The 24,451-nt window shown below is 28.4% G+C and overlaps 1 protein-coding gene across 2 annotated transcripts in view; it reads left to right on the top strand.

Moving 5' to 3' along the window:
• The window catches only part of LOC129989305 (nephrin-like), an 827,768-nt gene that overhangs the window by 211,495 nt on the left and 591,822 nt on the right, over positions 1 to 24,451 (top strand). Inside the window, exon 1 of one of the 2 annotated variants that reach the window (XM_056097749.1) lies at positions 12,096 to 12,157. The exons of the other annotated variant lie outside the window; for it this stretch is intronic. The gene's annotated coding sequence lies outside the window, so the exon portion shown is untranslated. Of the gene's footprint in view, positions 1 to 12,095; positions 12,158 to 24,451 lie in introns of those variants that run through there. 2 annotated transcript variants of the gene reach the window in all.

Below are 24,451 nucleotides of genomic sequence, written 5' to 3'. Positions count from 1 at the left end.
AATTTGCGAAAAGAAATGACTGTATTCTAATAAAAGGACTACCACCCATTTCCTTAGATATATTTTTTTAAACTCTTGAATGTAATTAAAATAACAAAAGTATTCACCAAGCAAATTTTATATACAACTTTTTATAGTAGGACTTTTATCATAAAATATAAATTAAAATACAATCAAACCTGTTTTTGTGCGATAGATTCGCAAATAAAAAATTTTCCAAAATTTCACAAATATCTATGATAAATAATTTTTTGCAAAAATATTATAGAAAAAAAGATTTTACGTGGTGAAGCGAGACCACATAAAAAAGTTTTAGAAATTCTAACGAAGATTAAGAAATAATGAGAAAATGCTTTCCAAATATAATAAGTAATTAAATTGCATATGAAAACATTTTTTTTTAATTAAATGTCTTATTTTTAATAATTTATTTAAATTGAGACATTTTAATTCAAATTCCATTTCACATATGGAGAAATTTTCGAATGCACATGATTCCACAGTGCACTTCTTGTGAAGAACTGGTACAAAATCAGTTTCCTCACTTTTAAATATTAGATTTGATTTATTTTTGGAATATATTATTTTATTTTGGAACGTTGGAATTAATTGACGTGATATGTACATAAATTGTATACCATATACATTCGTTTAGTGTACATATGTACACTGATAAAAAATATAACTTCGTTATAATACCAACAACACCTTTGAGATTCATATACAGCATTGCACAAAAATAGCATAAAATAAATAGCACAAAAATAAAATTGCATAAAAAAGGTCTGCAAAAAAGCAGTAGTGTAATTTTCGTATATCTATCTGGCATAAAACTATTATACATTTTGTATTATGGCCGACAATATTTAGTAGAGTATAGAGTATACATTTCTTTACCTCCTGCCTTCCATTAATTAGCTTTAAAATGTAATCCAAATATACAATCCAGGTACTTAACTCTCATACTAAAATTAATCCTTCAAGCTAACCGAGTTTTCAAATTTACATTCTCTAATAAGCATACCGACATATAATCATTGCGTTGAGGTATTTGGTACAAAATTTGATAAAGGTTTAAAATGCTGATGATAAAAATTTCATGCTGCATTTCATCCATTTAGCTCATTATATATTTTTAATTACGGTGTTCACATGGACATGCAGATTCTCGTAACAGAAATAAGTCAAATTTTTATAAGTTCAATTGCGCAGGCATGAGAACTTAACACCAAATTTCACTTATCTGTTCCATCGCTTTTGCAATTGTAATGATTGTAGAAAAGATACATAATTACGGAAACGTCTTTTCTGGATTCAAGTACAAAAACTTGAAGATTAATCAAAAATCTCGATTAATCAAAATATCCATATTTTTTTTAAAAAAAAGATTAGAATATTCTCTTTTTCCAAAATTCACACAAAGAAAGTAAAAGCAGCTTTTGGTCTCTGAGCTTTACGAAATAGGTTTAGTGGAAGTTCAAATGAGAGAAAAAAAGTAAGTGAAATAAAAGAATGGAAAACAAAATCTCAAATTCACACCAGCAATGTTCTGTCTTCTTTTTTTTTCTTTTTTTTTGGATTCAAGTAATAAAACGTGAAGATTAATCAAAATCTCGAGGCAAGGATTAATCAAAATCTCCAATTTTTTGTAAAGATTAGAATATTCTCTTTTTGCATATTTCATCCAAAGAAAGTAAAGGCAACTTTTGTTCTCTCAGCGTTACGAAATAGGTAAAGTTGGAAGTTCAAATGAGAGAAAAAAAGTCAGTGAAGTAAGAGAGCAAAACTCCGAGAACAAAATTTCAAATAAATTTATACCCTCATTCAAAACACCGTCAGTGTTCTGGATTTTGATCCAGGTACTAAAACGCAAAAATTAATCGAAAATCTCGAGGCGAGGATTAATCAATATCTTTATATTTTTTTAAAGATCAGAATATTCTCTTTTTGCATATTTCATCCAAAGAAAGTAAAGGCAACTTTTGTTCTCTCAGCGTTACGAAATAGGTAAAGTTGGAAGTTCAAATGAGAGAAAAAAAGTCAGTGAAGTAAGAGAGCAAAACTCCGAGAACAAAATTTCAAATAAATTTATACCCTCATTCAAAACACCGTCAGTGTTCTGGATTTTGATCCAAGTACTAAAACGCAAAAATTAATCGAAAATCTCGAGGCGAGGATTAATCAATATCTTTATATTTTTTTAAAGATCAGAATATTCTCTTTTTGCATATTTCATCCAAAGAAAGTAAAGGCAACTTTTGTTCTCTCAGCGTTACGAAATAGGTAAAGTTGGAAGTTCAAATGAGAGAAAAAAAAGTCAGTGAAGTAAGAGAGCAAAACTCCGAGAACAAAATTTCAAATAAATTTATACCCTCATTCAAAACACCGTCAGTGTTCTGGATTTTGATCCAAGTACTAAAACGCAAAAATTAATCGAAAATCTCGAGGCGAGGATTAATCAATATCTTTATATTTTTTTAAAGATCAGAATATTCTCTTTTTGCATATTTCATCCAAAGAAAGTAAAGGCAACTTTTGTTCTCTCAGCGTTACGAAATAGGTAAAGTTGGAAGTTCAAATGAGAGAAAAAAAAGTCAGTGAAGTAAGAGAGCAAAACTCCGAGAACAAAATTTCAAATAAATTTATACCCTCATTCAAAACACCGTCAGTGTTCTGGATTTTGATCCAAGTACTAAAACGCAAAAATTAATCGAAAATCTCGAGGCGAGGATTAATCAATATCTTTATATTTTTTTAAAGATCAGAATATTCTCTTTTTGCATATTTCATCCAAAGAAAGTAAAGGCAACTTTTGTTCTCTCAGCGTTACGAAATAGGTAAAGTTGGAAGTTCAAATGAGAGAAAAAAAGTCAGTGAAGTAAGAGAGCAAAACTCCGAGAACAAAATTTCAAATAAATTTATACCCTCATTCAAAACACCGTCAGTGTTCTGGATTTTGATCCAAGTACTAAAACGCAAAAATTAATCGAAAATCTCGAGGCGAGGATTAATCAATATCTTTATATTTTTTTAAAGATCAGAATATTCTCTTTTTGCATATTTCATCCAAAGAAAGTAAAGGCAACTTTTGTTCTCTCAGCGTTACGAAATAGGTAAAGTTGGAAGTTCAAATGAGAGAAAAAAAGTCAGTGAAGTAAGAGAGCAAAACTCCGAGAACAAAATTTCAAATAAATTTATACCCTCATTCAAAACACCGTCAGTGTTCTGGATTTTGATCCAAGTACTAAAACGCAAAAATTAATCGAAAATCTCGAGGCGAGGATTAATCAATATCTTTATATTTTTTTAAAGATCAGAATATTCTCTTTTTGCATATTTCATCCAAAGAAAGTAAAGGCAACTTTTGTTCTCTCAGCGTTACGAAATAGGTAAAGTTGGAAGTTCAAATGAGAGAAAAAAAGTCAGTGAAGTAAGAGAGCAAAACTCCGAGAACAAAATTTCAAATAAATTTATACCCTCATTCAAAACACCGTCAGTGTTCTGGATTTTGATCCAAGTACTAAAACGCAAAAATTAATCGAAAATCTCGAGGCGAGGATTAATCAATATCTTTATATTTTTTTAAAGATCAGAATATTCTCTTTTTGCATATTTCATCCAAAGAAAGTAAAGGCAACTTTTGTTCTCTCAGCGTTACGAAATAGGTAAAGTTGGAAGTTCAAATGAGAGAAAAAAAGTCAGTGAAGTAAGAGAGCAAAACTCCGAGAACAAAATTTCAAATAAATTTATACCCTCATTCAAAACACCGTCAGTGTTCTGGATTTTGATCCAAGTACTAAAACGCAAAAATTAATCGAAAATCTCGAGGCGAGGATTAATCAATATCTTTATATTTTTTTAAAGATCAGAATATTCTCTTTTTGCATATTTCATCCAAAGAAAGTAAAGGCAACTTTTGTTCTCTCAGCGTTACGAAATAGGTAAAGTTGGAAGTTCAAATGAGAGAAAAAAAAGTCAGTGAAGTAAGAGAGCAAAACTCCGAGAACAAAATTTCAAATAAATTTATACCCTCATTCAAAACACCGTCAGTGTTCTGGATTTTGATCCAAGTACTAAAACGCAAAAATTAATCGAAAATCTCGAGGCGAGGATTAATCAATATCTTTATATTTTTTTAAAGATCAGAATATTCTCTTTTTGCATATTTCATCCAAAGAAAGTAAAGGCAACTTTTGTTCTCTCAGCGTTACGAAATAGGTAAAGTTGGAAGTTCAAATGAGAGAAAAAAAAGTCAGTGAAGTAAGAGAGCAAAACTCCGAGAACAAAATTTCAAATAAATTTATACCCTCATTCAAAACACCGTCAGTGTTCTGGATTTTGATCCAAGTACTAAAACGCAAAAATTAATCGAAAATCTCGAGGCGAGGATTAATCAATATCTTTATATTTTTTTAAAGATCAGAATATTCTCTTTTTGCATATTTCATCCAAAGAAAGTAAAGGCAACTTTTGTTCTCTCAGCGTTACGAAATAGGTAAAGTTGGAAGTTCAAATGAGAGAAAAAAAGTCAGTGAAGTAAGAGAGCAAAACTCCGAGAACAAAATTTCAAATAAATTTATACCCTCATTCAAAACACCGTCAGTGTTCTGGATTTTGATCCAAGTACTAAAACGCAAAAATTAATCGAAAATCTCGAGGCGAGGATTAATCAATATCTTTATATTTTTTTAAAGATCAGAATATTCTCTTTTTGCATATTTCATCCAAAGAAAGTAAAGGCAACTTTTGTTCTCTCAGCGTTACGAAATAGGTAAAGTTGGAAGTTCAAATGAGAGAAAAAAAGTCAGTGAAGTAAGAGAGCAAAACTCCGAGAACAAAATTTCAAATAAATTTATACCCTCATTCAAAACACCGTCAGTGTTCTGGATTTTGATCCAAGTACTAAAACGCAAAAATTAATCGAAAATCTCGAGGCGAGGATTAATCAATATCTTTATATTTTTTTAAAGATCAGAATATTCTCTTTTTGCATATTTCATCCAAAGAAAGTAAAGGCAACTTTTGTTCTCTCAGCGTTACGAAATAGGTAAAGTTGGAAGTTCAAATGAGAGAAAAAAAGTCAGTGAAGTAAGAGAGCAAAACTCCGAGAACAAAATTTCAAATAAATTTATACCCTCATTCAAAACACCGTCAGTGTTCTGGATTTTGATCCAAGTACTAAAACGCAAAAATTAATCGAAAATCTCGAGGCGAGGATTAATCAATATCTTTATATTTTTTTAAAGATCAGAATATTCTCTTTTTGCATATTTCATCCAAAGAAAGTAAAGGCAACTTTTGTTCTCTCAGCGTTACGAAATAGGTAAAGTTGGAAGTTCAAATGAGAGAAAAAAAAGTCAGTGAAGTAAGAGAGCAAAACTCCGAGAACAAAATTTCAAATAAATTTATACCCTCATTCAAAACACCGTCAGTGTTCTGGATTTTGATCCAAGTACTAAAACGCAAAAATTAATCGAAAATCTCGAGGCGAGGATTAATCAATATCTTTATATTTTTTTAAAGATCAGAATATTCTCTTTTTGCATATTTCATCCAAAGAAAGTAAAGGCAACTTTTGTTCTCTCAGCGTTACGAAATAGGTAAAGTTGGAAGTTCAAATGAGAGAAAAAAAAGTCAGTGAAGTAAGAGAGCAAAACTCCGAGAACAAAATTTCAAATAAATTTATACCCTCATTCAAAACACCGTCAGTGTTCTGGATTTTGATCCAAGTACTAAAACGCAAAAATTAATCGAAAATCTCGAGGCGAGGATTAATCAATATCTTTATATTTTTTTAAAGATCAGAATATTCTCTTTTTGCATATTTCATCCAAAGAAAGTAAAGGCAACTTTTGTTCTCTCAGCGTTACGAAATAGGTAAAGTTGGAAGTTCAAATGAGAGAAAAAAAGTCAGTGAAGTAAGAGAGCAAAACTCCGAGAACAAAATTTCAAATAAATTTATACCCTCATTCAAAACACCGTCAGTGTTCTGGATTTTGATCCAAGTACTAAAACGCAAAAATTAATCGAAAATCTCGAGGCGAGGATTAATCAATATCTTTATATTTTTTTAAAGATCAGAATATTCTCTTTTTGCATATTTCATCCAAAGAAAGTAAAGGCAACTTTTGTTCTCTCAGCGTTACGAAATAGGTAAAGTTGGAAGTTCAAATGAGAGAAAAAAAGTCAGTGAAGTAAGAGAGCAAAACTCCGAGAACAAAATTTCAAATAAATTTATACCCTCATTCAAAACACCGTCAGTGTTCTGGATTTTGATCCAAGTACTAAAACGCAAAAATTAATCGAAAATCTCGAGGCGAGGATTAATCAATATCTTTATATTTTTTTTAAAGATCAGAATATTCTCTTTTTGCTTATTTCATATAGAGAAAGTGAAAGCAACTTTTGTTCTCTGAGCTTTACGATATATGTTAAGTTGAAAATCCAAATGAAAGGAAAAAATAACTGAAATAAAAGAACCGTGAGCAAAATTTCAAATAAATTCACAACCCACATTCATAGCACCAGCAGTGTTCTGTCATTTTTTTATTCTAGTACTAAAAAGTGAAGATTAATCGAAAATCTCGAGGTGAGGATTAATCAAAATCTCTCTATTTTTTAAAGATTAGAATATTTTCTTCTTGGATTAGAATATTGCGTTTTATCATACAGAGAAAGTAAAATGTTCTTTTCTCTTTAAGTAAACTTTTATTCTCTGATCTTTACGAAATATATTAAGTTGGAAGTCCAAATGAAAAAAAACTAAGCGAAATAAATAAACGAATAAAGAAAGAGAGCGAAATTTCAAATTCATTCAGAACACCAGCAGAAGTGTTCTTTCTGGACCCCCCGCTGTATAATAAATTGCTATTTTCCTTTGTCTTTCACACGGAGATCAAAGTGCAATTATTTCGCCAGTGTAATATCCATGTTTTGTTAGTCGCAATGCTAATTCCATGTGATTAATTATTTCTTCATTCGGGCAATAATCTGCAGACGAAATAAATGAGGATTGTTTGTTAATTATAAAGGCTAACACTCTTTCTCCGAAGGATTAGACGGAACAAAGCCGGTGAATACTTCTTTCTTTCATAACTTGAAGTAGAAAAGAGTTTGGCAAGGCTGCTGCGTAAATAGGATTTTAAATGTTATGCTTCACTTGGCGCGGGATTATCAAATTTTGGCGGCTTTTCTTCCTTTTTTTTTTTTTTTTTTTTTGTATGAAAATATTGGAGAATGCGTATGAAATGTGGTAAATGAGGCGAATATTTTTTTTTAAAGATAGTAAATTTCTAGGATGATTATCAAACACTAGTTTTTAAGTATTTAAGATAGAGAAATAGATTAAGAATCAACGAAATATAAGAAAAGGTTTGGAAGTTGTTTTAAATACTTAATTTTTAAATAATTGAAATGAAACAGCATCTCGATATTCGGAGACCCCGTGAATGATTAAAACTTAATCATTTATGAATCCATTAAAAATATAGGAATATTCGTTTTTGTTTAAATTGAATTTTAACAAAAATACTAAGAAGCTTAGTATTTTAGTATTTATTATAACTATGCTATTAAATAAAAAATAATAATTAAAAACTGAAAAAATTACTTTTGTAAAATACAAAAGTAAAACTGAATAAAGAAAGAACGAAAAAAATCAATGATATATCTTTAAATATATTAAATCAGTGCTTCTAATCCATTTATATTGTTATTTTTTATTAAACTATTTCATTAAACTTGAATTGTTTCATAATTTTAAAGAGGAAATGATAATAATGAAATTTTCTTTCACTTTCTTCTATATTGGAATTTTTCAAGTTTTGTACAATTGTGCACGCACGATGAAAATACAGTATTTTGATATCACAGAACTTTGATTCCATGTGTATGTTGCTACCTGGAATTCAAATTATGAGCGAATTCATTTCAAGATTATAAATTATTTATAGTAATGAGTTAGAAATTATTCAAAATAAACGAATTCTATTTGTAGTACAATAACATTATAAATATAAACTACCCGTCAATAATTTTCAAAATCTTCAGAATGCTGCATGACATTTGGAATATCAAACACCGAAGTGATATCTTTCAACATTTTGTGCTAATTGAGAAAGGTTTGTTTATATATACTGTTTACATTATAATGAATGTCAGTTTATTTGAACTTGACACCGTTACACATTTTTTAAAGGATGCAAATGAAATTTAGCACTTATACTTCTTGGCATCTAGAAGTATTAATAGGATAGCTAAAAAGTTGCTATCCGTCGCTAAGAGAGTAAAATGGGAGAGGGTTAAAAAAATTTTTTTCACTATATCTTCTTAATAAATAATCACACAAATATTATTTTTACACCATCTTAAAAATCAAAAAATGATCTTACTTCTTCAGTGAAATTAATTTTTATATAGTACCAATTTTTATCTGATTTTTAATCAATTTCAAGTTCAAACAAATCATTTAATTATTTCAATTTTTTTTATGTCCGTCAGTTAGTTAACCCTTTAAAGGGCCATTTTTTTCTAGTCATATTATGTTAAAATATTTTTAGGCTTGAAATTCGAATAAGAAAAGGGATTTATTTAGCTTATTAGATAAATTTGATTAATTAATTTGGTTAATTAATAATTAAGTAACAAATCAAGACGCGTCATTTTGATTGAGATAAAGAACTGAAGCATCTAAATTTCTGTCTTTCTAAAAAAAAATTTGTCAGAACTGATGCCAACCTACAAAATTTCATACAAAGATTGATAAATTTGATGGGAAGCATACTTCCCACGGCCCTAGAAAGGGTTAAATTATGAAATTATCCTTTGTGATTAAATTAAAACATAATTCTTGGTTGTTTTTTTATAGCTTAGTCTTTGATTTAAATAATTTTAAATTAACGTCTAAACTTGAAGACACAGAAGACTTACGAAATTCTCGCCGTTCCAAACAATTGTTTTCAAAAATATCAATTAAATCAAAAGACAATCACCGAAAATACCTTCCGAATTTAAAGTATGTATATTACAATACAGCATAAAATGTTCTATTACTTATTAACAATAAAAGTTATCCACATTTTTAAAACCTAAATAATCTTCCCTCAAATTTTACTGGCTAAAACCAAATAGTTGTGAAAATGTGAAGAAACAGAAAGAAAATCCTCATTACGTTCGTCTGGTTATTTTAAAAACATCAAGTGGCAACGTCTTATCAACCAAACGAAAAACCAAAACTTCCCCGAACATCTTCTCCGTGAAACAAAACTTGGAAACTTTTTAATAGCTTTCCTAAGTGGCACTTGCAGAAAGCGAGAGAGGGTTACCCTGACTCCAAATGCAGTTGAGCTATTGATCCCCTAATGAGTGATACTTTCTGCAGGAGAGAGCTCCATGCCTGTTCAACCACAATGAAGCCCCCTCTTCCCGAAGGGCGTTGCACCCCCTTAATGCAGGGGAGTTTTCTTCTGCTCCAGGGAGTTCTCGCTCCAGGGCGATTCCCGGAAAAGAGATCCAAAACCGGAACCAGTTTAAGTGGCTTTTATCCATCGGGGTGAACCGGATTATTGCGCATGAATTATTAAAGACGCACGCCGCAAGTGGCTTCATTTAGTTAAGTTGCAAAGTGGAAGATGTGGCACTTGGCATTGTTTTGAAAGATGGTGGCATATCGAGAAAGATTTGTAGATAGGCGCTATGGGAATGGAGGTCGTGCCATGAATATTTACTGCTTTCATGAAATTTAAAGTTTATATTTACTGTGCTAAGGTCATGTCAACGTTTAATTATTTACCGTCATGGATATTTCCATATACTATTGTTGTTGATTATGAAATAATTCTTACACCATAATATGTTTCTTCCTATTATCTTTCTTTTCTTTTTTCTTCATTAACTTGACAAATCAAGGTTATTTGATTTGTCAAGTTTCAGGGCTTAATGCAATAGTGTCTCATGTACTATATTTAAGGGATGGAGGGAACGATTAGTTTTAACTTATAATAACTTACTTAATAGTAAAATATTTCTTTAAAACTTAAATTCTCAATATTTTTAGTTGATTCTGGATAATTTAAAAATTGGCCAATGCGAATTATTAATTAGACTGTTTGGTCTTAATAAATATTTCTTAAATAATTAATTAGTATTTTTTAACAATTTAATTTAAAAATCTAGATTTAAAATTTTAATTTAGATTTAAAAATTTAGATCAAAACATTTTTTCCAATCACTTTTCCTACATTCTTTACACTCTTTTATAATGTTTTAAGAAATTGCATCTAGCGATAATCCGCATAATATGATCGGACTTTACTTTAAGTAGTCCGTAGTTTATCGTAGATTTGCCATTGGTTACATGTTTCTTTCAACTGATTACGATTTGTTATACATCTATATCAGCGAACTATTGAAATCTGTATTCAATTAAATCTGATTTATACACTTTATTCCTTATATCCTTTTCTTTACGAAGTTAATTAGCAAACAGACTCTTCTAGTTGCTAAAAGATTCGGTTTTTTTTTTTACTTTCTCGTATATGTAGTACTGAAAAAGTGTAGTAAATGACAAAACATTCGAACTCTGGATTTTGAGAAATCTCCAGAATTTAGACCTTCCTGAGTTGGAAAAGCACATTTTTGGTAAGATATCCGTCCGTCTGTCTGTCTCTTTGTACGAAAGAGAACTCAAAATCTCTTTGAGCTTGATGGATGAAGTTTAGTATGCGGTCTTTATATCGAATTGGTAGATTTCTATCAGCTCTGAGTGAAATCTGTTCAGAGAAAGTCTGTGAACCCAGCATGTCGAATATAAAATAATACGATAATTTATATTCGACCTGTCGAAGAAATCTAGATAGATAACATTTCCAACACAGAATTAATGTCTGTAGTGTATACACGTATCGAAGTTTTAGTCAAATCCGACAAGAGGTTGATTATCTGTCTGTCTCTTCTTACTATACTTTCTCTATATTACGCATACGATAAGGTAAAAACAATGATAAAGAGATCTTGCTTTAAAATGGGAGAAATCATTGAATTCTGAGAAAAAAGGAATGGAAAAGGTATACCGAAGTTAGAGTGTCGTATGAAATAATTTTAGTATTTATTCTTAAATTTTTTTTTTCAAAAAGCTAAATTGATTGTTGCTGTTTTTTAAAAATTTTTCAAGAATATGTGTAAATTACTTTAAAGGCATAGATCAAATTTAATCGTTTAATCATTTTAGAAAGAAAATTATTAGTTTATTCGTTGATATATTGACTTTTTTTCTACAATCGTTAGAAAAGACATTGCTGGAAAATGCACGAAAAATATCACCCGAAACATCTTAATGTATTTTCAAAAAATACTCTATATTAAATTTTAATATTGGAGCTAGGAGGTGCATTTTATCACTTTTACGACTATTTTTGTATTTATTTTAAGGATTATGTATTTTTAAAGACAACTCTCTCTCTCTCTCTACATAATAATACATACATAAATTCTTAATTTTATAATTACACAAAATTATCACTTATAATTGCCATTTAACAAATGCTTAAATTAAAGTAACAAATATTTAGATAATAACTTATGTTAGTATCTTAGTGAAGTAAATGTTTAACAGTATGATACAATAAAGATATTTCTTGTCTGTAGTATGATACTACAGACAAGTTATATCTGTAGTATGTACTACAGAATGTTAATTCTTTCACTGCAACTACGAAGACTTCTATCACATGAAGGTCATATAACGCAATGAATATTTCTGCATTTCTAGATTGTATGTAAAATTTTAGAATACAACAATCATGTTTTATTCTTTGAAGCCGTAAGTCTCCTAAATGCTTTCTAATTATGATACCATTTCCAACGAAAAAAAAAAATATCGTTAGTGATACAGCATATTTCTGGAAAAATCAGGAGACATAATTATGCAAGCGTCTAAAACTGCTGACAAGAATGACTTGCATTTTATGCCTAGGATGAAGACAGTCTCAGTTAGTAAAGAATATTTGATTTCACGGAATTACCAGACTCAAAAGTCGGCCTTAAAACATTTCAAGAGAGATGTCTGATATCTAGAGTATTAGCTATGTTTCGATATCAAAATATATGATAAAAATCGAAAATGATACTTTTGGAAACTTCTACAGAGCTTTTATATGAAGTAAGTAAAATTTTCATTCTGCGTATTTACCGAAATGATGCAATATGCCTAGCAAATAAAACGCAATCCAACGATTTTATATGCACTTGAAATTAAATTTCTAAATAAAATCTATTGTATATCTTAATTCATTTTATTCATGAAATCTGTATGTAATTTTTTTTAAAAGAAGCCTTTTTTTTACAAAACTTTTATTTTAAACAAAATATCAAGAAGGCTATTGAAATGAATTAAAATGTTAAAATTTCAATAACAAATTTGCTATCGGACTAAAGTCAGTGACTAAATTCATTCTAATGAGTCATGGGTTTGAACTAATTCTATACAATTGCTTTCTAAAATAAAGCGCCATTATAAAACAGAATACTATTTAAATACATTAAAAACAATTAATCGAAAGACTGATGCAGCGGGGATATTCATTTTGACAAAAATGTCTGACTATCTTGTATGCTGATACTCATATTAAAACAAATCTCTTTGCCAGATGCATTGTGAATTGTATTTAAATAAATGCTCGCCGATAGCCTCGCAACTGGTGTATATGTATATTAGAGCATTCAAACATTAAATAATACTTGAATGTTTGATTATTAATTCTTTGACTGACTTATTCATGAATAAAAATCGTTTTCGAAGAAGTCTCCTTTGACTGACGCTTAATATTCATATTAATGTAAAAGTCAAATGATTCGATGGCCAATCATTTTCATGAAGCTATCTGTTACTGTTTAAGTCTGTTTAAACTCGGTCAGTTATAAGACAGCCAGTAGAAAGTACATGCGCAGAAAAGTCTGATTTGTTTGGCACAATTTTATAAGATAGATTCAGGCAGTCCGTGCTTGGTTATGCTAAATTACTGTTTAGGCATCCCTGAATTTTTCTTTTTCACTGCGTATCGTATTAAAATAATGGATATTTACACAAAGGAACATAATAAAATAAAATAAAAAGGTCTACATACTTAAATTTGGAAAACTATAGGGAAAAAAAGGGCAAATAAAATGAAAAAAAAACTTGCACCAGAAAGAGGAAAGAGCAAAAAATATCGGAATTAATCTGTGATAAGTAATCAATCTTTTCACGCCAAAAAATTCTACAAAATTCAAAATTCCACAAATGCATGCGCAGTAGATAAAATACAATACAGTGGAATGTTGTTGTCAAGTCGGGACAATTACATGCAATCGATTGAACATCATTTTTCAACCTTTACTGGCCGTCTTATAAACTGGCCAAGTGTAAACCTGGTATTAATTTTAGAGACCAATAATTGATAACTTCTGTACTTCTGTGATTAATTTATTGATTGCTAATCTAATCGAACAAAACAATTCCAGATTTTGATTTTAAAATAGTTTAAATAATAGTTAAATTTTAGAACATTTAACATTCGTTTGAGTGAACACTTTTAAAACATATCTAAAATATATTATCATAAAATAAAAACGTAAATCTTGTAATTAACAATTGAAATTTATAAAAGCAAATAATTTCTTGTACAACGCTTTGTTCTATGGAGGAACAATTGATTGATTTGACAACTGATTAAAAAGACGTAATAGTCTTATTTAAACTATAATAGTCTTATATAAACCATTATAAGGGACTGTTATCTCATATTCCAAAAGTTTATAATAAAATCTCCATACTAATCCAAAAATACATCAAGTATTTAAGACATTTTACTATTCTCAAAAGTAAGCACTAAAAAAGGACGCATGATATTAACAAAGCATATTTCACCTTTGGAGAATTAAATTTTCCACTCTCATAGAAAAATTGGATTTAAAATTCCTTGTCGAGGAAATTTGTTTTAAAACTAACAAATTTCATTGTACTCATCAGAAACTAATCTGGTGCTTTAGAGACTTTATTAACGAGATTTGAATTCTGAATATATGTTCATCGACTTAAGCAAATGATCTTGTTTCTTTTAATACAAGTAAAATGCTAAAAGGGATTAAACATGAAATATTTATTTAAAATTCTGCTTTCTAAAAATTGTTTCTATCTTTGTATTTTCGCTTTTGGCTCTTTCTTTATAATCTTGTTACACCTACATTCAGAGAATCTCTGTTATCATAACAACGCAACGTTTGCTATCATTTTGTTACTGAATTGTTAACATCATTCTTTCAGAAACGAAAATGTTTTGTTTATTTCATATAAATAAAACCAAACGATTCTTTAAAAGAAACTGGAAAAAGAAATTGTTTTATTTTGTGTTTCCACTTATACATTTAAAATTAAAAATGAATAAAACAAATATAATTATCGTTATAATTTATCGTACTTAATTGATTAAATGTAATCATCTTCTGCTATGAAGAACGAAGAAAAGAATTTCTAATTTCCTCCAAACAATGTTATAAATAACGGAAACGAAATTGGAATTACAAAGAAATTAATTAAAAATCGTTTGACGACATATCGATTGCTTGAAGGGGAAGAAGATATGTGTTTGTTTTGTAGATTTGATTGTATTTCTCATAAATTTTAAGGTAGATTCCTTATTAGTTTTGTTTTTTGCGTAACGATTTCCTTGTAGGGGTAGTTTTTTGACTGGTTCTATTTTTTATCTTATTTTATTTATGTTACTATTGCTTGAGGTTGTTTCCTACAGTTTCAATTTCATGTATATGGTTTATTATTTATAGTTATGGAATGTGGATTGAAAAGTACTTTTATAATATTTTCTTTGATTTAATTATTAGCGCAAGTCATTAATTTGCATATATATATACAGTGCGAGTCAAAAAAAAGTAAACACTAATTTTTCATGTGTGAAACAATATATAGCAAATATATTATTGACTTGTAACATAAATTAATATTGCATAGTTAAATAATTAATATTAAAATATTTAAATCGTTATAAATATTAAACAAATTGTAATTACAAGAAGAAATAAGCCGCTTAATCAAAAAATACACCCATTTTTGAGCGTCAAAAAAAAGTAAACACTGACAAGTCTTTCACTATAACGTTATCAATTTTGTAAGTGCCACCACTTTTTTTTCACAGAATCTTAAACAAAAGTGAATTCTTGATGTACATTTCGCTCTTCTGTTAATTTCTGAAATTTTCTGGAACATTTTTAGAAAACTGGATATGGGGAAACAAACATCACTAGAAACGAGAAAAATAATAATAAATTTGAAGAAAAACGGAAAATCATTACGTGAAATAGGACAAATTGTCCAAAGGAATCATTGCACGGTCAAAAAAATCATTGACAAATATACGAAGTATAAGCAGATTAAGGATTTTGAAAGAACAGGAAGACCAAGAAGACTTACTGATGCAGAAGTTAGAACTGTAGTACGAGAGATAAAACAAAATCCAGCTGAAAGTGCTGTAAAGATAGCGCAAAATGTATCTCAGACATCAGGAAAATCAGTAAGCGCAAGTACTATAAGAAGAACTCTTAATGATCATGGGTTACATGGTAGGATACCGCGTAAAAAGCCATTCATATCGAAAACAAATCAAAATAAGCGCCTGAATTTTGCTAGGAAGTACGAAAAAATGATTTAAATTTTTGGAATAATATTTTATTTAGTGATGAAAAAAAATTTGAAATTTTGGCCCCTAAAAAGCAGTCGAAAATATGGCGATCGAAGAACGAAGAATTTGATGATAAATGTACAGTTAAAACAATTAAACATGGGGGTGGCTCTATTATGGTCTGGGGATGTATGGCGGCAGCAGGGGTCGGAAATTTGGTATTTATCGAATCTACGATGGATAAAATAGGCTACTTAAATATTTTAAAAGAAAATGTTGGCCCCAGTGTTGAGAAATTAGGACTGTCACGAACTTGGATCTTCCAGCATGACAACGATCCAAAACACACATCTAAAATTGTAAAAGAATGGTTACTATATCGGACACCCAAGACTTTAGACCATCCTCCGCAGTCTCCAGACCTCAACCCCATTGAACATTTATGGACATATTTAGATAAAAAAGTACGCCAAAGAACGGTTTCAAATAAAGAAGAATTGAAAAAAACTATCTTGGAAGAATGGCAGAAAATCCCGATTGAACTGACGAAAAAATTGGTAGCATCTATGCCTAGAAGGTTAAAAGCTGTAATAAAATCTAAAGGAAAGCAAACAAAGTATTAATTGCTAATTTTTTTCATTCTATTTTGCTATCAGAGTTATCTGTCTACTTTTTTTTGACTCAGAAAGTTGGCTAGACATTTGTTTAAATTGAGCTATTTCTTTTTGTATTTTGTTTTAGCTTAACATTTATAAGCTGTTAAATTCTAATTAAATGAACATTTAATTTTAAGTATTTGTTTTACATTATAAGTCAATAATGCATTTGAAATAAAGCATTTTATACATGAAAAGTTGGTGTTTACTTTCTTTTGACTTTCACTGTATATAATATATATGGGTAAAATTCGATATCGATTCAGAATGAATCGATATCGAAAGGAATTGTTACTTAATTTCTTTTATAAATGCTCAAGAACATCATTTAATTATATTATTCTGAAGAAAACGTTTTTTTTTAAATAATTAAAATAAGCATAATTTATTTGCTGCCCATTAATAATTAAATTCCGAGTGAATACACTTATGCAAAATTCTGACGTTTGACACTGTGATAATAACAACACGTCATCATTATCATTATATCATTTAAGTAAAAAGTACTATATCATTTCTTATCCGACAAATTATTAAAAATACGAAATAAAATATTTAAATAAATAAAATATTTTTATTTATTTTATTGTTAAATAAAATATTTTGTTGTTGGAATATTTATTGTTTCCACAAATTTCTACAACTTAATTAAGCAATAAATAATTTGTTTTTACTAATTTAACTCGCATAATATAGAAGAATGAAATTACTTAAGAAGAATTAATAGATTATTGTTAATTTACAGCTTAATAGTTTTCTATTTGCTAGCAATTACAGAAAATATTTTGCATAGAAAACATTCATTTAATATCGAATAGTATCATTAAGAATTCGCAAAAAAAAGTTTGGAAATAATGTTGATTATAAATCACTTTGAGATAAGGAATGAGTGCTTTCGGAAACTAATCAATGTTCGAAAATAAAATTTTTCTAGAATAATAAATGCAGGTCAGGAAATATATCACATAATTTTTTTTATTATTTCTTTATACTCTTTATATATTTCCAACTACATTCTTTATTTTCTAACGGAAGAAATAATATTACGAGAAATTTGTCTTCTGTTCTTGATGAAAAAAGTTCGTTAAATTTTTAGAAGATTATAGTCATTGATTTAACTTTTATTATTTAATATTGTATCATTTGTTCGTCGTATATTATAATACTAACTATGTTTGGACAACTCCTAAATATTACTGAATGCTTCTATTTCTTCATTTTAAAAAAGTCTTTGAATATTTTGATACAATGCAAACTTATGGTATATATATACATGCAATGACATATCTAAATTAAATCCTAGATAATTTCCTAATTTGTCTCTTATTTCCTGATCCAATTCCACATTTTTAAAAATTTTATTAATGCGCCACCAGCTCTGTAAAAATGCTTAAATCTTCACTTTCACACGCTCCGAGTGGAGGGATAAAAAACTGTCCAGCCAAGCGAATTCTTTTTAAAAGATACCTCTAATTCCCTTACCTAAATCGACACGTGTTAAGAAATCCTTATCCGAATTCCATAGTATATAATCATCGGGAAAATATTTCTTTCGCTCTTTTCTCTTTTGTTCTTGTGTCGTGTTGTATATTGACGTACTTCGTCGCTTCTTCTTGTAGATTAATTATGCCTCCCAGGATGGAATAAAACGAAATTTTAAATTCAAAAGTGATTTCTCTCTCTTCGGCCTCGAAACTGCTCAAAAATGTCTTACTTTATGAATAATAAATATATTTAATATAATATAAGGAAAATAAAGTGAAAATTATTAATTTTATTTATATAATATGTATTGTTTTTTAAAAAAGTATTTCTTTTTGGCATCAAAATAGCATGATTACAAATATGTATCGAAGAGTTGAAAAATAATTTCAAAATGGTATTAATTTTTACTTTTCTCTGTTTGTTATATATTTTATTGGCGTATTTTGATTAGTGAAAATGAATATCGTTTGCTAAAATCGGTATCAGAATTGTCTTCTTTAAACATCAACATTATTCATACTAATAAAAAAATTGTAAAGATGATTATCATAATTTTTAACGGAATTTTTTTTCTGAAATATTTGTATTTTTATTCCTTTAGTTATATTATATGACTTGCTATTTTTACCTTTAATTTTCTCTGGTAACAAGAGTGTAAGTGTCAGCAATACTTGAAAAGTGATCTCGCGCAAAACCATTTAGATGACAAATTGTTCTTTCCTGAAACTTCCATGGGTTAATGATTCGGGATTCACTGACTTGACCATTCGAGCAGAAATATTTTATTAATAACTAACTATGCATGTTGTATCATTAATACGATTAAATGCTTTTAATATAAAGCATTTATTTTTGTTCAATGGATGATGTTTCCCAGAAATCATTAAAAGTAATGATATCATCTAATTAATCGGCTTTAATAACTGAAGATACATTTATTCTAAAATGATTTAATTATTCATATTTAAACTAAATTCATAAGTTCAAGAAAATGTATAGTTGTTTAAGAATCCATTTTAAGAATACAAAACAAATTTTGATATTTAAAAGAAATGTAACAAAAACAAAACACAAAATATATATATGTTCCAATATCCGAAAAGTAACTCTGTAGGTAGATTGTGTCCAGGATGTAGGAGGCAAATATATAAGAAAAAAATTATTATTATTATTATTTATTAAAAAATATTTATTTTATTACCTTATTTTGGCATTAAAAACAATAATGTGAACTGTTATAGCAACAATATGTTACAGTTGAATAACTTTAAATGTTATGCGTTTGAGTTTTTAATTTTCAAATGATTATTTGGATTAGAGAAAATTTCTTATCATATATTGCATTGAAATAACAAAAATGGTACAAGATTATAGTTTTCATCGTTAACTCAGAAACGACGAAAAAGTTATTGCAATGACAATCCTATGATTATAAATAAATTCTGTTCAGATATTTAAAAATTGATTTTTTTTTAAATTAGTAATGTTATAAATATAATTTCTTAATTAGATTATGAAATGTTTTAAGAAGTAGACCTCCAACGTTACATTGTATGGTTTGCTTAAGTTTATTGCGTTTTTTCTCTAATATTTTATGGCTAATTATCTGAGATGGCGAAGACAAAAATTGCCATTACTTTGCAAATAAAAATTGTGAGTCTGATTTAATGCAATCAATCGATTATGAACTGATGCGTTCCAAGTAGCACTCATTTAATTTTAGACTTTAATCTTGCATGAAGCTGAAAATTTAAGATATACTTCAAAAGAAACAATACGTTTGGAAAAATTAAATGACCAGCACAGAGCCATCTATCACGTGACTATTTAGCACAATATACTGTACAATACCTCCGAGATAATGCTTGATATTCTGAAGGTCATACAATATCATGAAATTGTCATTGTAATGTTGTTGGGCATATAGACTGATATTTGAAATTTGAAAAAAAAAAAAAAGTTAAAGTTGAGATGATATTATATCCAACTTTCGCTATTCGAAAAATTATAGAGATAATAGAAATTTATGGAATTATTTGAATAATTTTAATAAACTTTTCAAAATAATAACTTAAAAATTACTTAAAGAAAAGTCTATAAATAATATTCTCTATTTCTAAAAAAATGCAAAATTTTAAAACAAATGAAAACTATCTAATTAATGTTTCTTTGTTAAAAAATTATTTTTTTCCCGCTAACATGATTAAATTTGTACTGCTTCCATCAATATTATGATAATATGTTTCTATTCCAAGGATTATTTTTATCTTTTAAACTAGCACTCTATTTTCAAAAGTCTTTATTATATAAGGAATTTATCTCCTTTTGATTTTTCAATGTTCGTATATTTAGTTAATTTTATTTTAATTTATAGATAGCGATGCATGAATTGATTCCAGTGCCCTAATGTCCTTTAAAATACATTTAATAGTTAATTAAGTTATAAGTCTATGACTATTATTACCAAATTGACATTATTAGGGAATATAACTGGTTTGTTAATACTAAACAATTTGTACATTTATAATCAAATTTAATAATTTATAAATAAATAAATAATATAATTTATAATAAATAATAATTTTTCATTTAATTTACACTTTTTAACATGTCAATATCATCCAGGCAATTTTAATGTCAAAATCTTTGAAAACTCCTTTCCTTATAAAATAATGAATTTTATATAATAAACACACAAAAAAATTACAAAACCAATGGAAAATACATAAGCTGTTCTTTTGCAATTTTTTGAAACTTATATTCATAGGAAACCATTTACTGCATTCTTTCGATAAATAATTTTTCTCTTTTAAAGTCGTTAAACTTCCTCCGAAATGCCTTATCCACGTATAAATATAAACAATAATTAGATTAAAAATACTGTTTCTCCCAGCAATGTTTTGAAAAATAATGCATATTTAAATGCGGAAACTTGAAATCTTCTGCCTGTTTATGTAGTTAAACACATGAAAAAATGTTTTCTTTACAGTTTTGAAATAATAACATGGTAAAAAATTCTCCATTAAATTAACTTGTCAAGCCACATTGGCTTATAAAAAATAAAATTCAGACAGTAATCGAACATCAATCTTCAGAGCGATTTGATTTTTTTAATCAGTTTTTTTCCCAACTATAACACTTAGAAATCGATTTCTTTTCTGCCCTCAACTTATAGAAAAACTTTACTTCCTTCGCTTCTTTTTTGCCATTTTTTTTTTCTTCAGGATTTTTTTTCGATTGGACCAGGGGATAAAGACCACAAAAAACAAATAATGATGCAGTATAAGTTGTTTTTAATATTCTCCTAGAAGAAAAATGGCACGCGATTAAATTAAAATAAAAAAAATAGAAGAAAGAAGAACGCAGATGAAAATAGAATGCAAAAATAAAAAAAAGACAAAAAAATCGTCTGAGTGAATATTAATGGTTCTTGCCAAACCGCGGGAAAATAATAACGTGGAACAAAAGTAAAATACAAATATTTTATGTACTCTTTTATCAATAAAACTTTAAACCTGAAGTTGCTTCGACGAAACCTCTTACGATTCAGAAAAAGGTTCTTAAGCTGTTGTTGTTTTTTATGATGTGGAACTTTTAAAGCCTCTTTTAAAAGCGCAGAAAAATTTTGATAATTCTTTGTATGCTAAAAGATATTCAAAGCATTGGATACCTTTAAAGGTTAAAAAGAAGAGTGGCTTAGCTTGCATTGAAAAGTAGAGATTTGCTTAAGATTGCATTTTTTTTATTGAAATGTTTAATTTCAATGAATAATATTGTGATTATTTTACGTTTGAAAGTTAATTTTTTGGGAGGAGGGGGGGGGGGTTATATTATTGATTTATATTTTGCCTCAAAAAATTAAAAAGAAAACTTTTGCAATTTATTAAATTCTTATATCAGGATTTCAGAAAATATCGATAATTGGAAGGATTACTTTTTTGTAGCCATGTTAATTAAAAAAAGTTTACTCGAAATGTAATCTTGGAATAAACCTCAGAATGAATTTGTCAAAAATTGTAATACTTGTAAGATCTGATGGTTAAAAATATATCTGGAATATAAAAGAAAGCTCAATAAAAAAAATTGAAGTAAAAAGTTATCAACGCATTATTTAAAGAAAATATCCACGAAATTTTTTTTTAAAAAGATGGAGGTTAATTCAATGCCGCGGAATATAACTGTAAAATTTTGGAATTCAGATATGGTTGAAAAAAAAAAGCCTTGTCAAAATTTTGAAGAATTTCGAATACTGGAACGGTATCCATAAAAAGCAATATTTGATATTTGCACTTATGGCACCTATTCACTTTTTACATCTGCCGATTCAATTAAGGTTTACTATTTACTATATTTTAGAACTTAGTTTGAAATGATTATAATTTTCTTAATATTTCTTGTTTCCTTAATCTTACCTATGGAGTTTTAATATTTTTAACTAATATGACGGAAATATTCGTAGGCAATGTTTTCGAAGAATATAACGGACGTATTTTCAGTAATTGCTTTCCGAGACTATTTTTGAGGTAATAGTAGACTATAGAAGAAGTAAATGTATTTGTAAAAAGAAACATTTTTCATAGTTAAACTTTGTGGCTACGATTCAAATATAATTTAATTGGAAAATAATGAGGCTTCCTCCTTACCAACAAAACAATGGTATCAGGTCAAATGATAAAGAAAATTGTTTCTCGAAATAAAAATAAATGGAAAAAAATCTTATGAACTGAACTAGCTTATCCTGGATAAAAACAAAGATCTTTCAGCCTACATCAAATCCCCGAACATACTATTCTTCTGTCTTTTTCTTCAAATCGATTTCCAGTCAGAAAATAAATCTAAAAAAAAAGCTCTGAATATATTCCCGTTGTTTCTTTAGAATTCTACTGAAAAGATTCTCAATTTACTTTTGTTTGCGAGCTCTTTCTTTCCAAGCTTTTCATTTGCTTAACTGCGGGTTTTTATGAGTTTCTGTTCCTTAGAGAATGTTTAACTCCTTTGAAATTTATCCACCACCAAACTCCAGATAAACAATTGTTAAAAACGTTTAAAATTCTTCTAAGCATCTAATTTAAAGCAAGTGATTATTGCGTCGGTTTATATGATAACAATGTTATATAACAAATGGATGCATTCAAAATACAATAAAACTGAATAGAATCTTCACTATGAAAGACTTTCAAATAATAACACACTAATTTTAGAAGAACTGCATTAAAATGAGTCGCAAGCAATGTGGCGAACAATCTATTCTCCAATGACATCTAATGTTGTGCAACAATAGAAATATGAGCTTCAAAACTTTAATTCAAAATAATTAATAAAAAAAAGATTAAATGTGGAATATTTGAACATTTATATTCTTAAGAGATATTCGGTTTCTTATTAAAATAAACCTAGTCACGTCGTAAGTTTTATAAGGATTCCTTTAAGCATCTGCTGAATTCGCCTTTAAAAGAACTAAACTCTTTTGCTAGCGCTAGGTATAGTATTTGAATATAATGTTATACGTTGTTGTTTTTTTCTATTGTAAACCAGTTTCGACCTTTACTGAAAATGTGTATCGAAGTAGTGTCGTAAAAATTTAGCGATGACGAGTACCCTCGTCAAACACAGGATATGAGTAATATGAAATTATGTTGTAATGAAATGACTTTTAATTTTTATTTCAGTAATCACATTTATTTATTTATTTAAGCTTACATACATTTTTTGCATATAAACGAAAAGAAACATAAAAAATCTATTATTTGCTGTTAGAGCATGGTACAACGCATAATAATCTTTTATTTGTTTCTTTGATTTCGACTTCGCCTCTAAATACCTTAAGAATTACGAATATGTTTGAGTTTTTATTCACATTGTAACTCGAACTGCAAGTAGTCACAACTTATTACTCTTGACGAATCAACTCGTCACTACGCAAAATGTTTTTCTTTGTCCATGACGAGTACACGCCTGAAAAATAGTAACAGTAACTGGTAAATTACTTCAATTGAAATGTCGATCCATATCGAATCCTAAATATAATTGTGTGACGGAGTATAAAATGCTGAACAATAAAAATCTTGATATATGTTAGATTGAGTGAAATATTTCAGAATAATGAAATGAACGCACGTTTGATATTTTAAAGATTTATTTAGATTTGAACAAAACATATATTTAAGACAGCAGCAGGCATTGGGGAAAAGGAGTTGAAATGACGGATGCTGCTCTTTACATCAAAATTAGTCAGCAGGTTTCATGGCCTCATTGTTTGTTAATAAAATATTGTCGATAGCCAACGCTGTCTTTCCGATGTAAGAAAGCATAGCAGAACACTTAGACTCAGCGAGCAGTCCGAAATCCAAACATATAACATTCATTTAAAAGAAAATATAGTGGACGCTACTTACCATCATTCTGGTTAATGTTGTCATTCGTTTTATACTATCAAAATCCTTAGCCCCGAACTAGCGTAATCATATGTACACAAAAATGTTCTTCTAACAGGATTATAAATTAGTTATTTAATTTGAAGTTGAGAATTGACCGTTCTTTCATTTTCAACCAGCGGTTAAAATTCATAGAATTTCTTGCTCCACTTTTATAGATGCATTTGAGCGCCATTTCCTCCCATGGAATAAGATTCACATTCTTTGT

This window comes from Argiope bruennichi, chromosome 10 (genome assembly GCF_947563725.1).
Source record: "Argiope bruennichi chromosome 10, qqArgBrue1.1, whole genome shotgun sequence".
NCBI lineage: Eukaryota > Metazoa > Arthropoda > Arachnida > Araneae > Araneidae > Argiope > Argiope bruennichi.
Note: the sequence above shows the minus strand (reverse complement) of the source record. Positions and strands in the feature narration are given on the sequence as shown.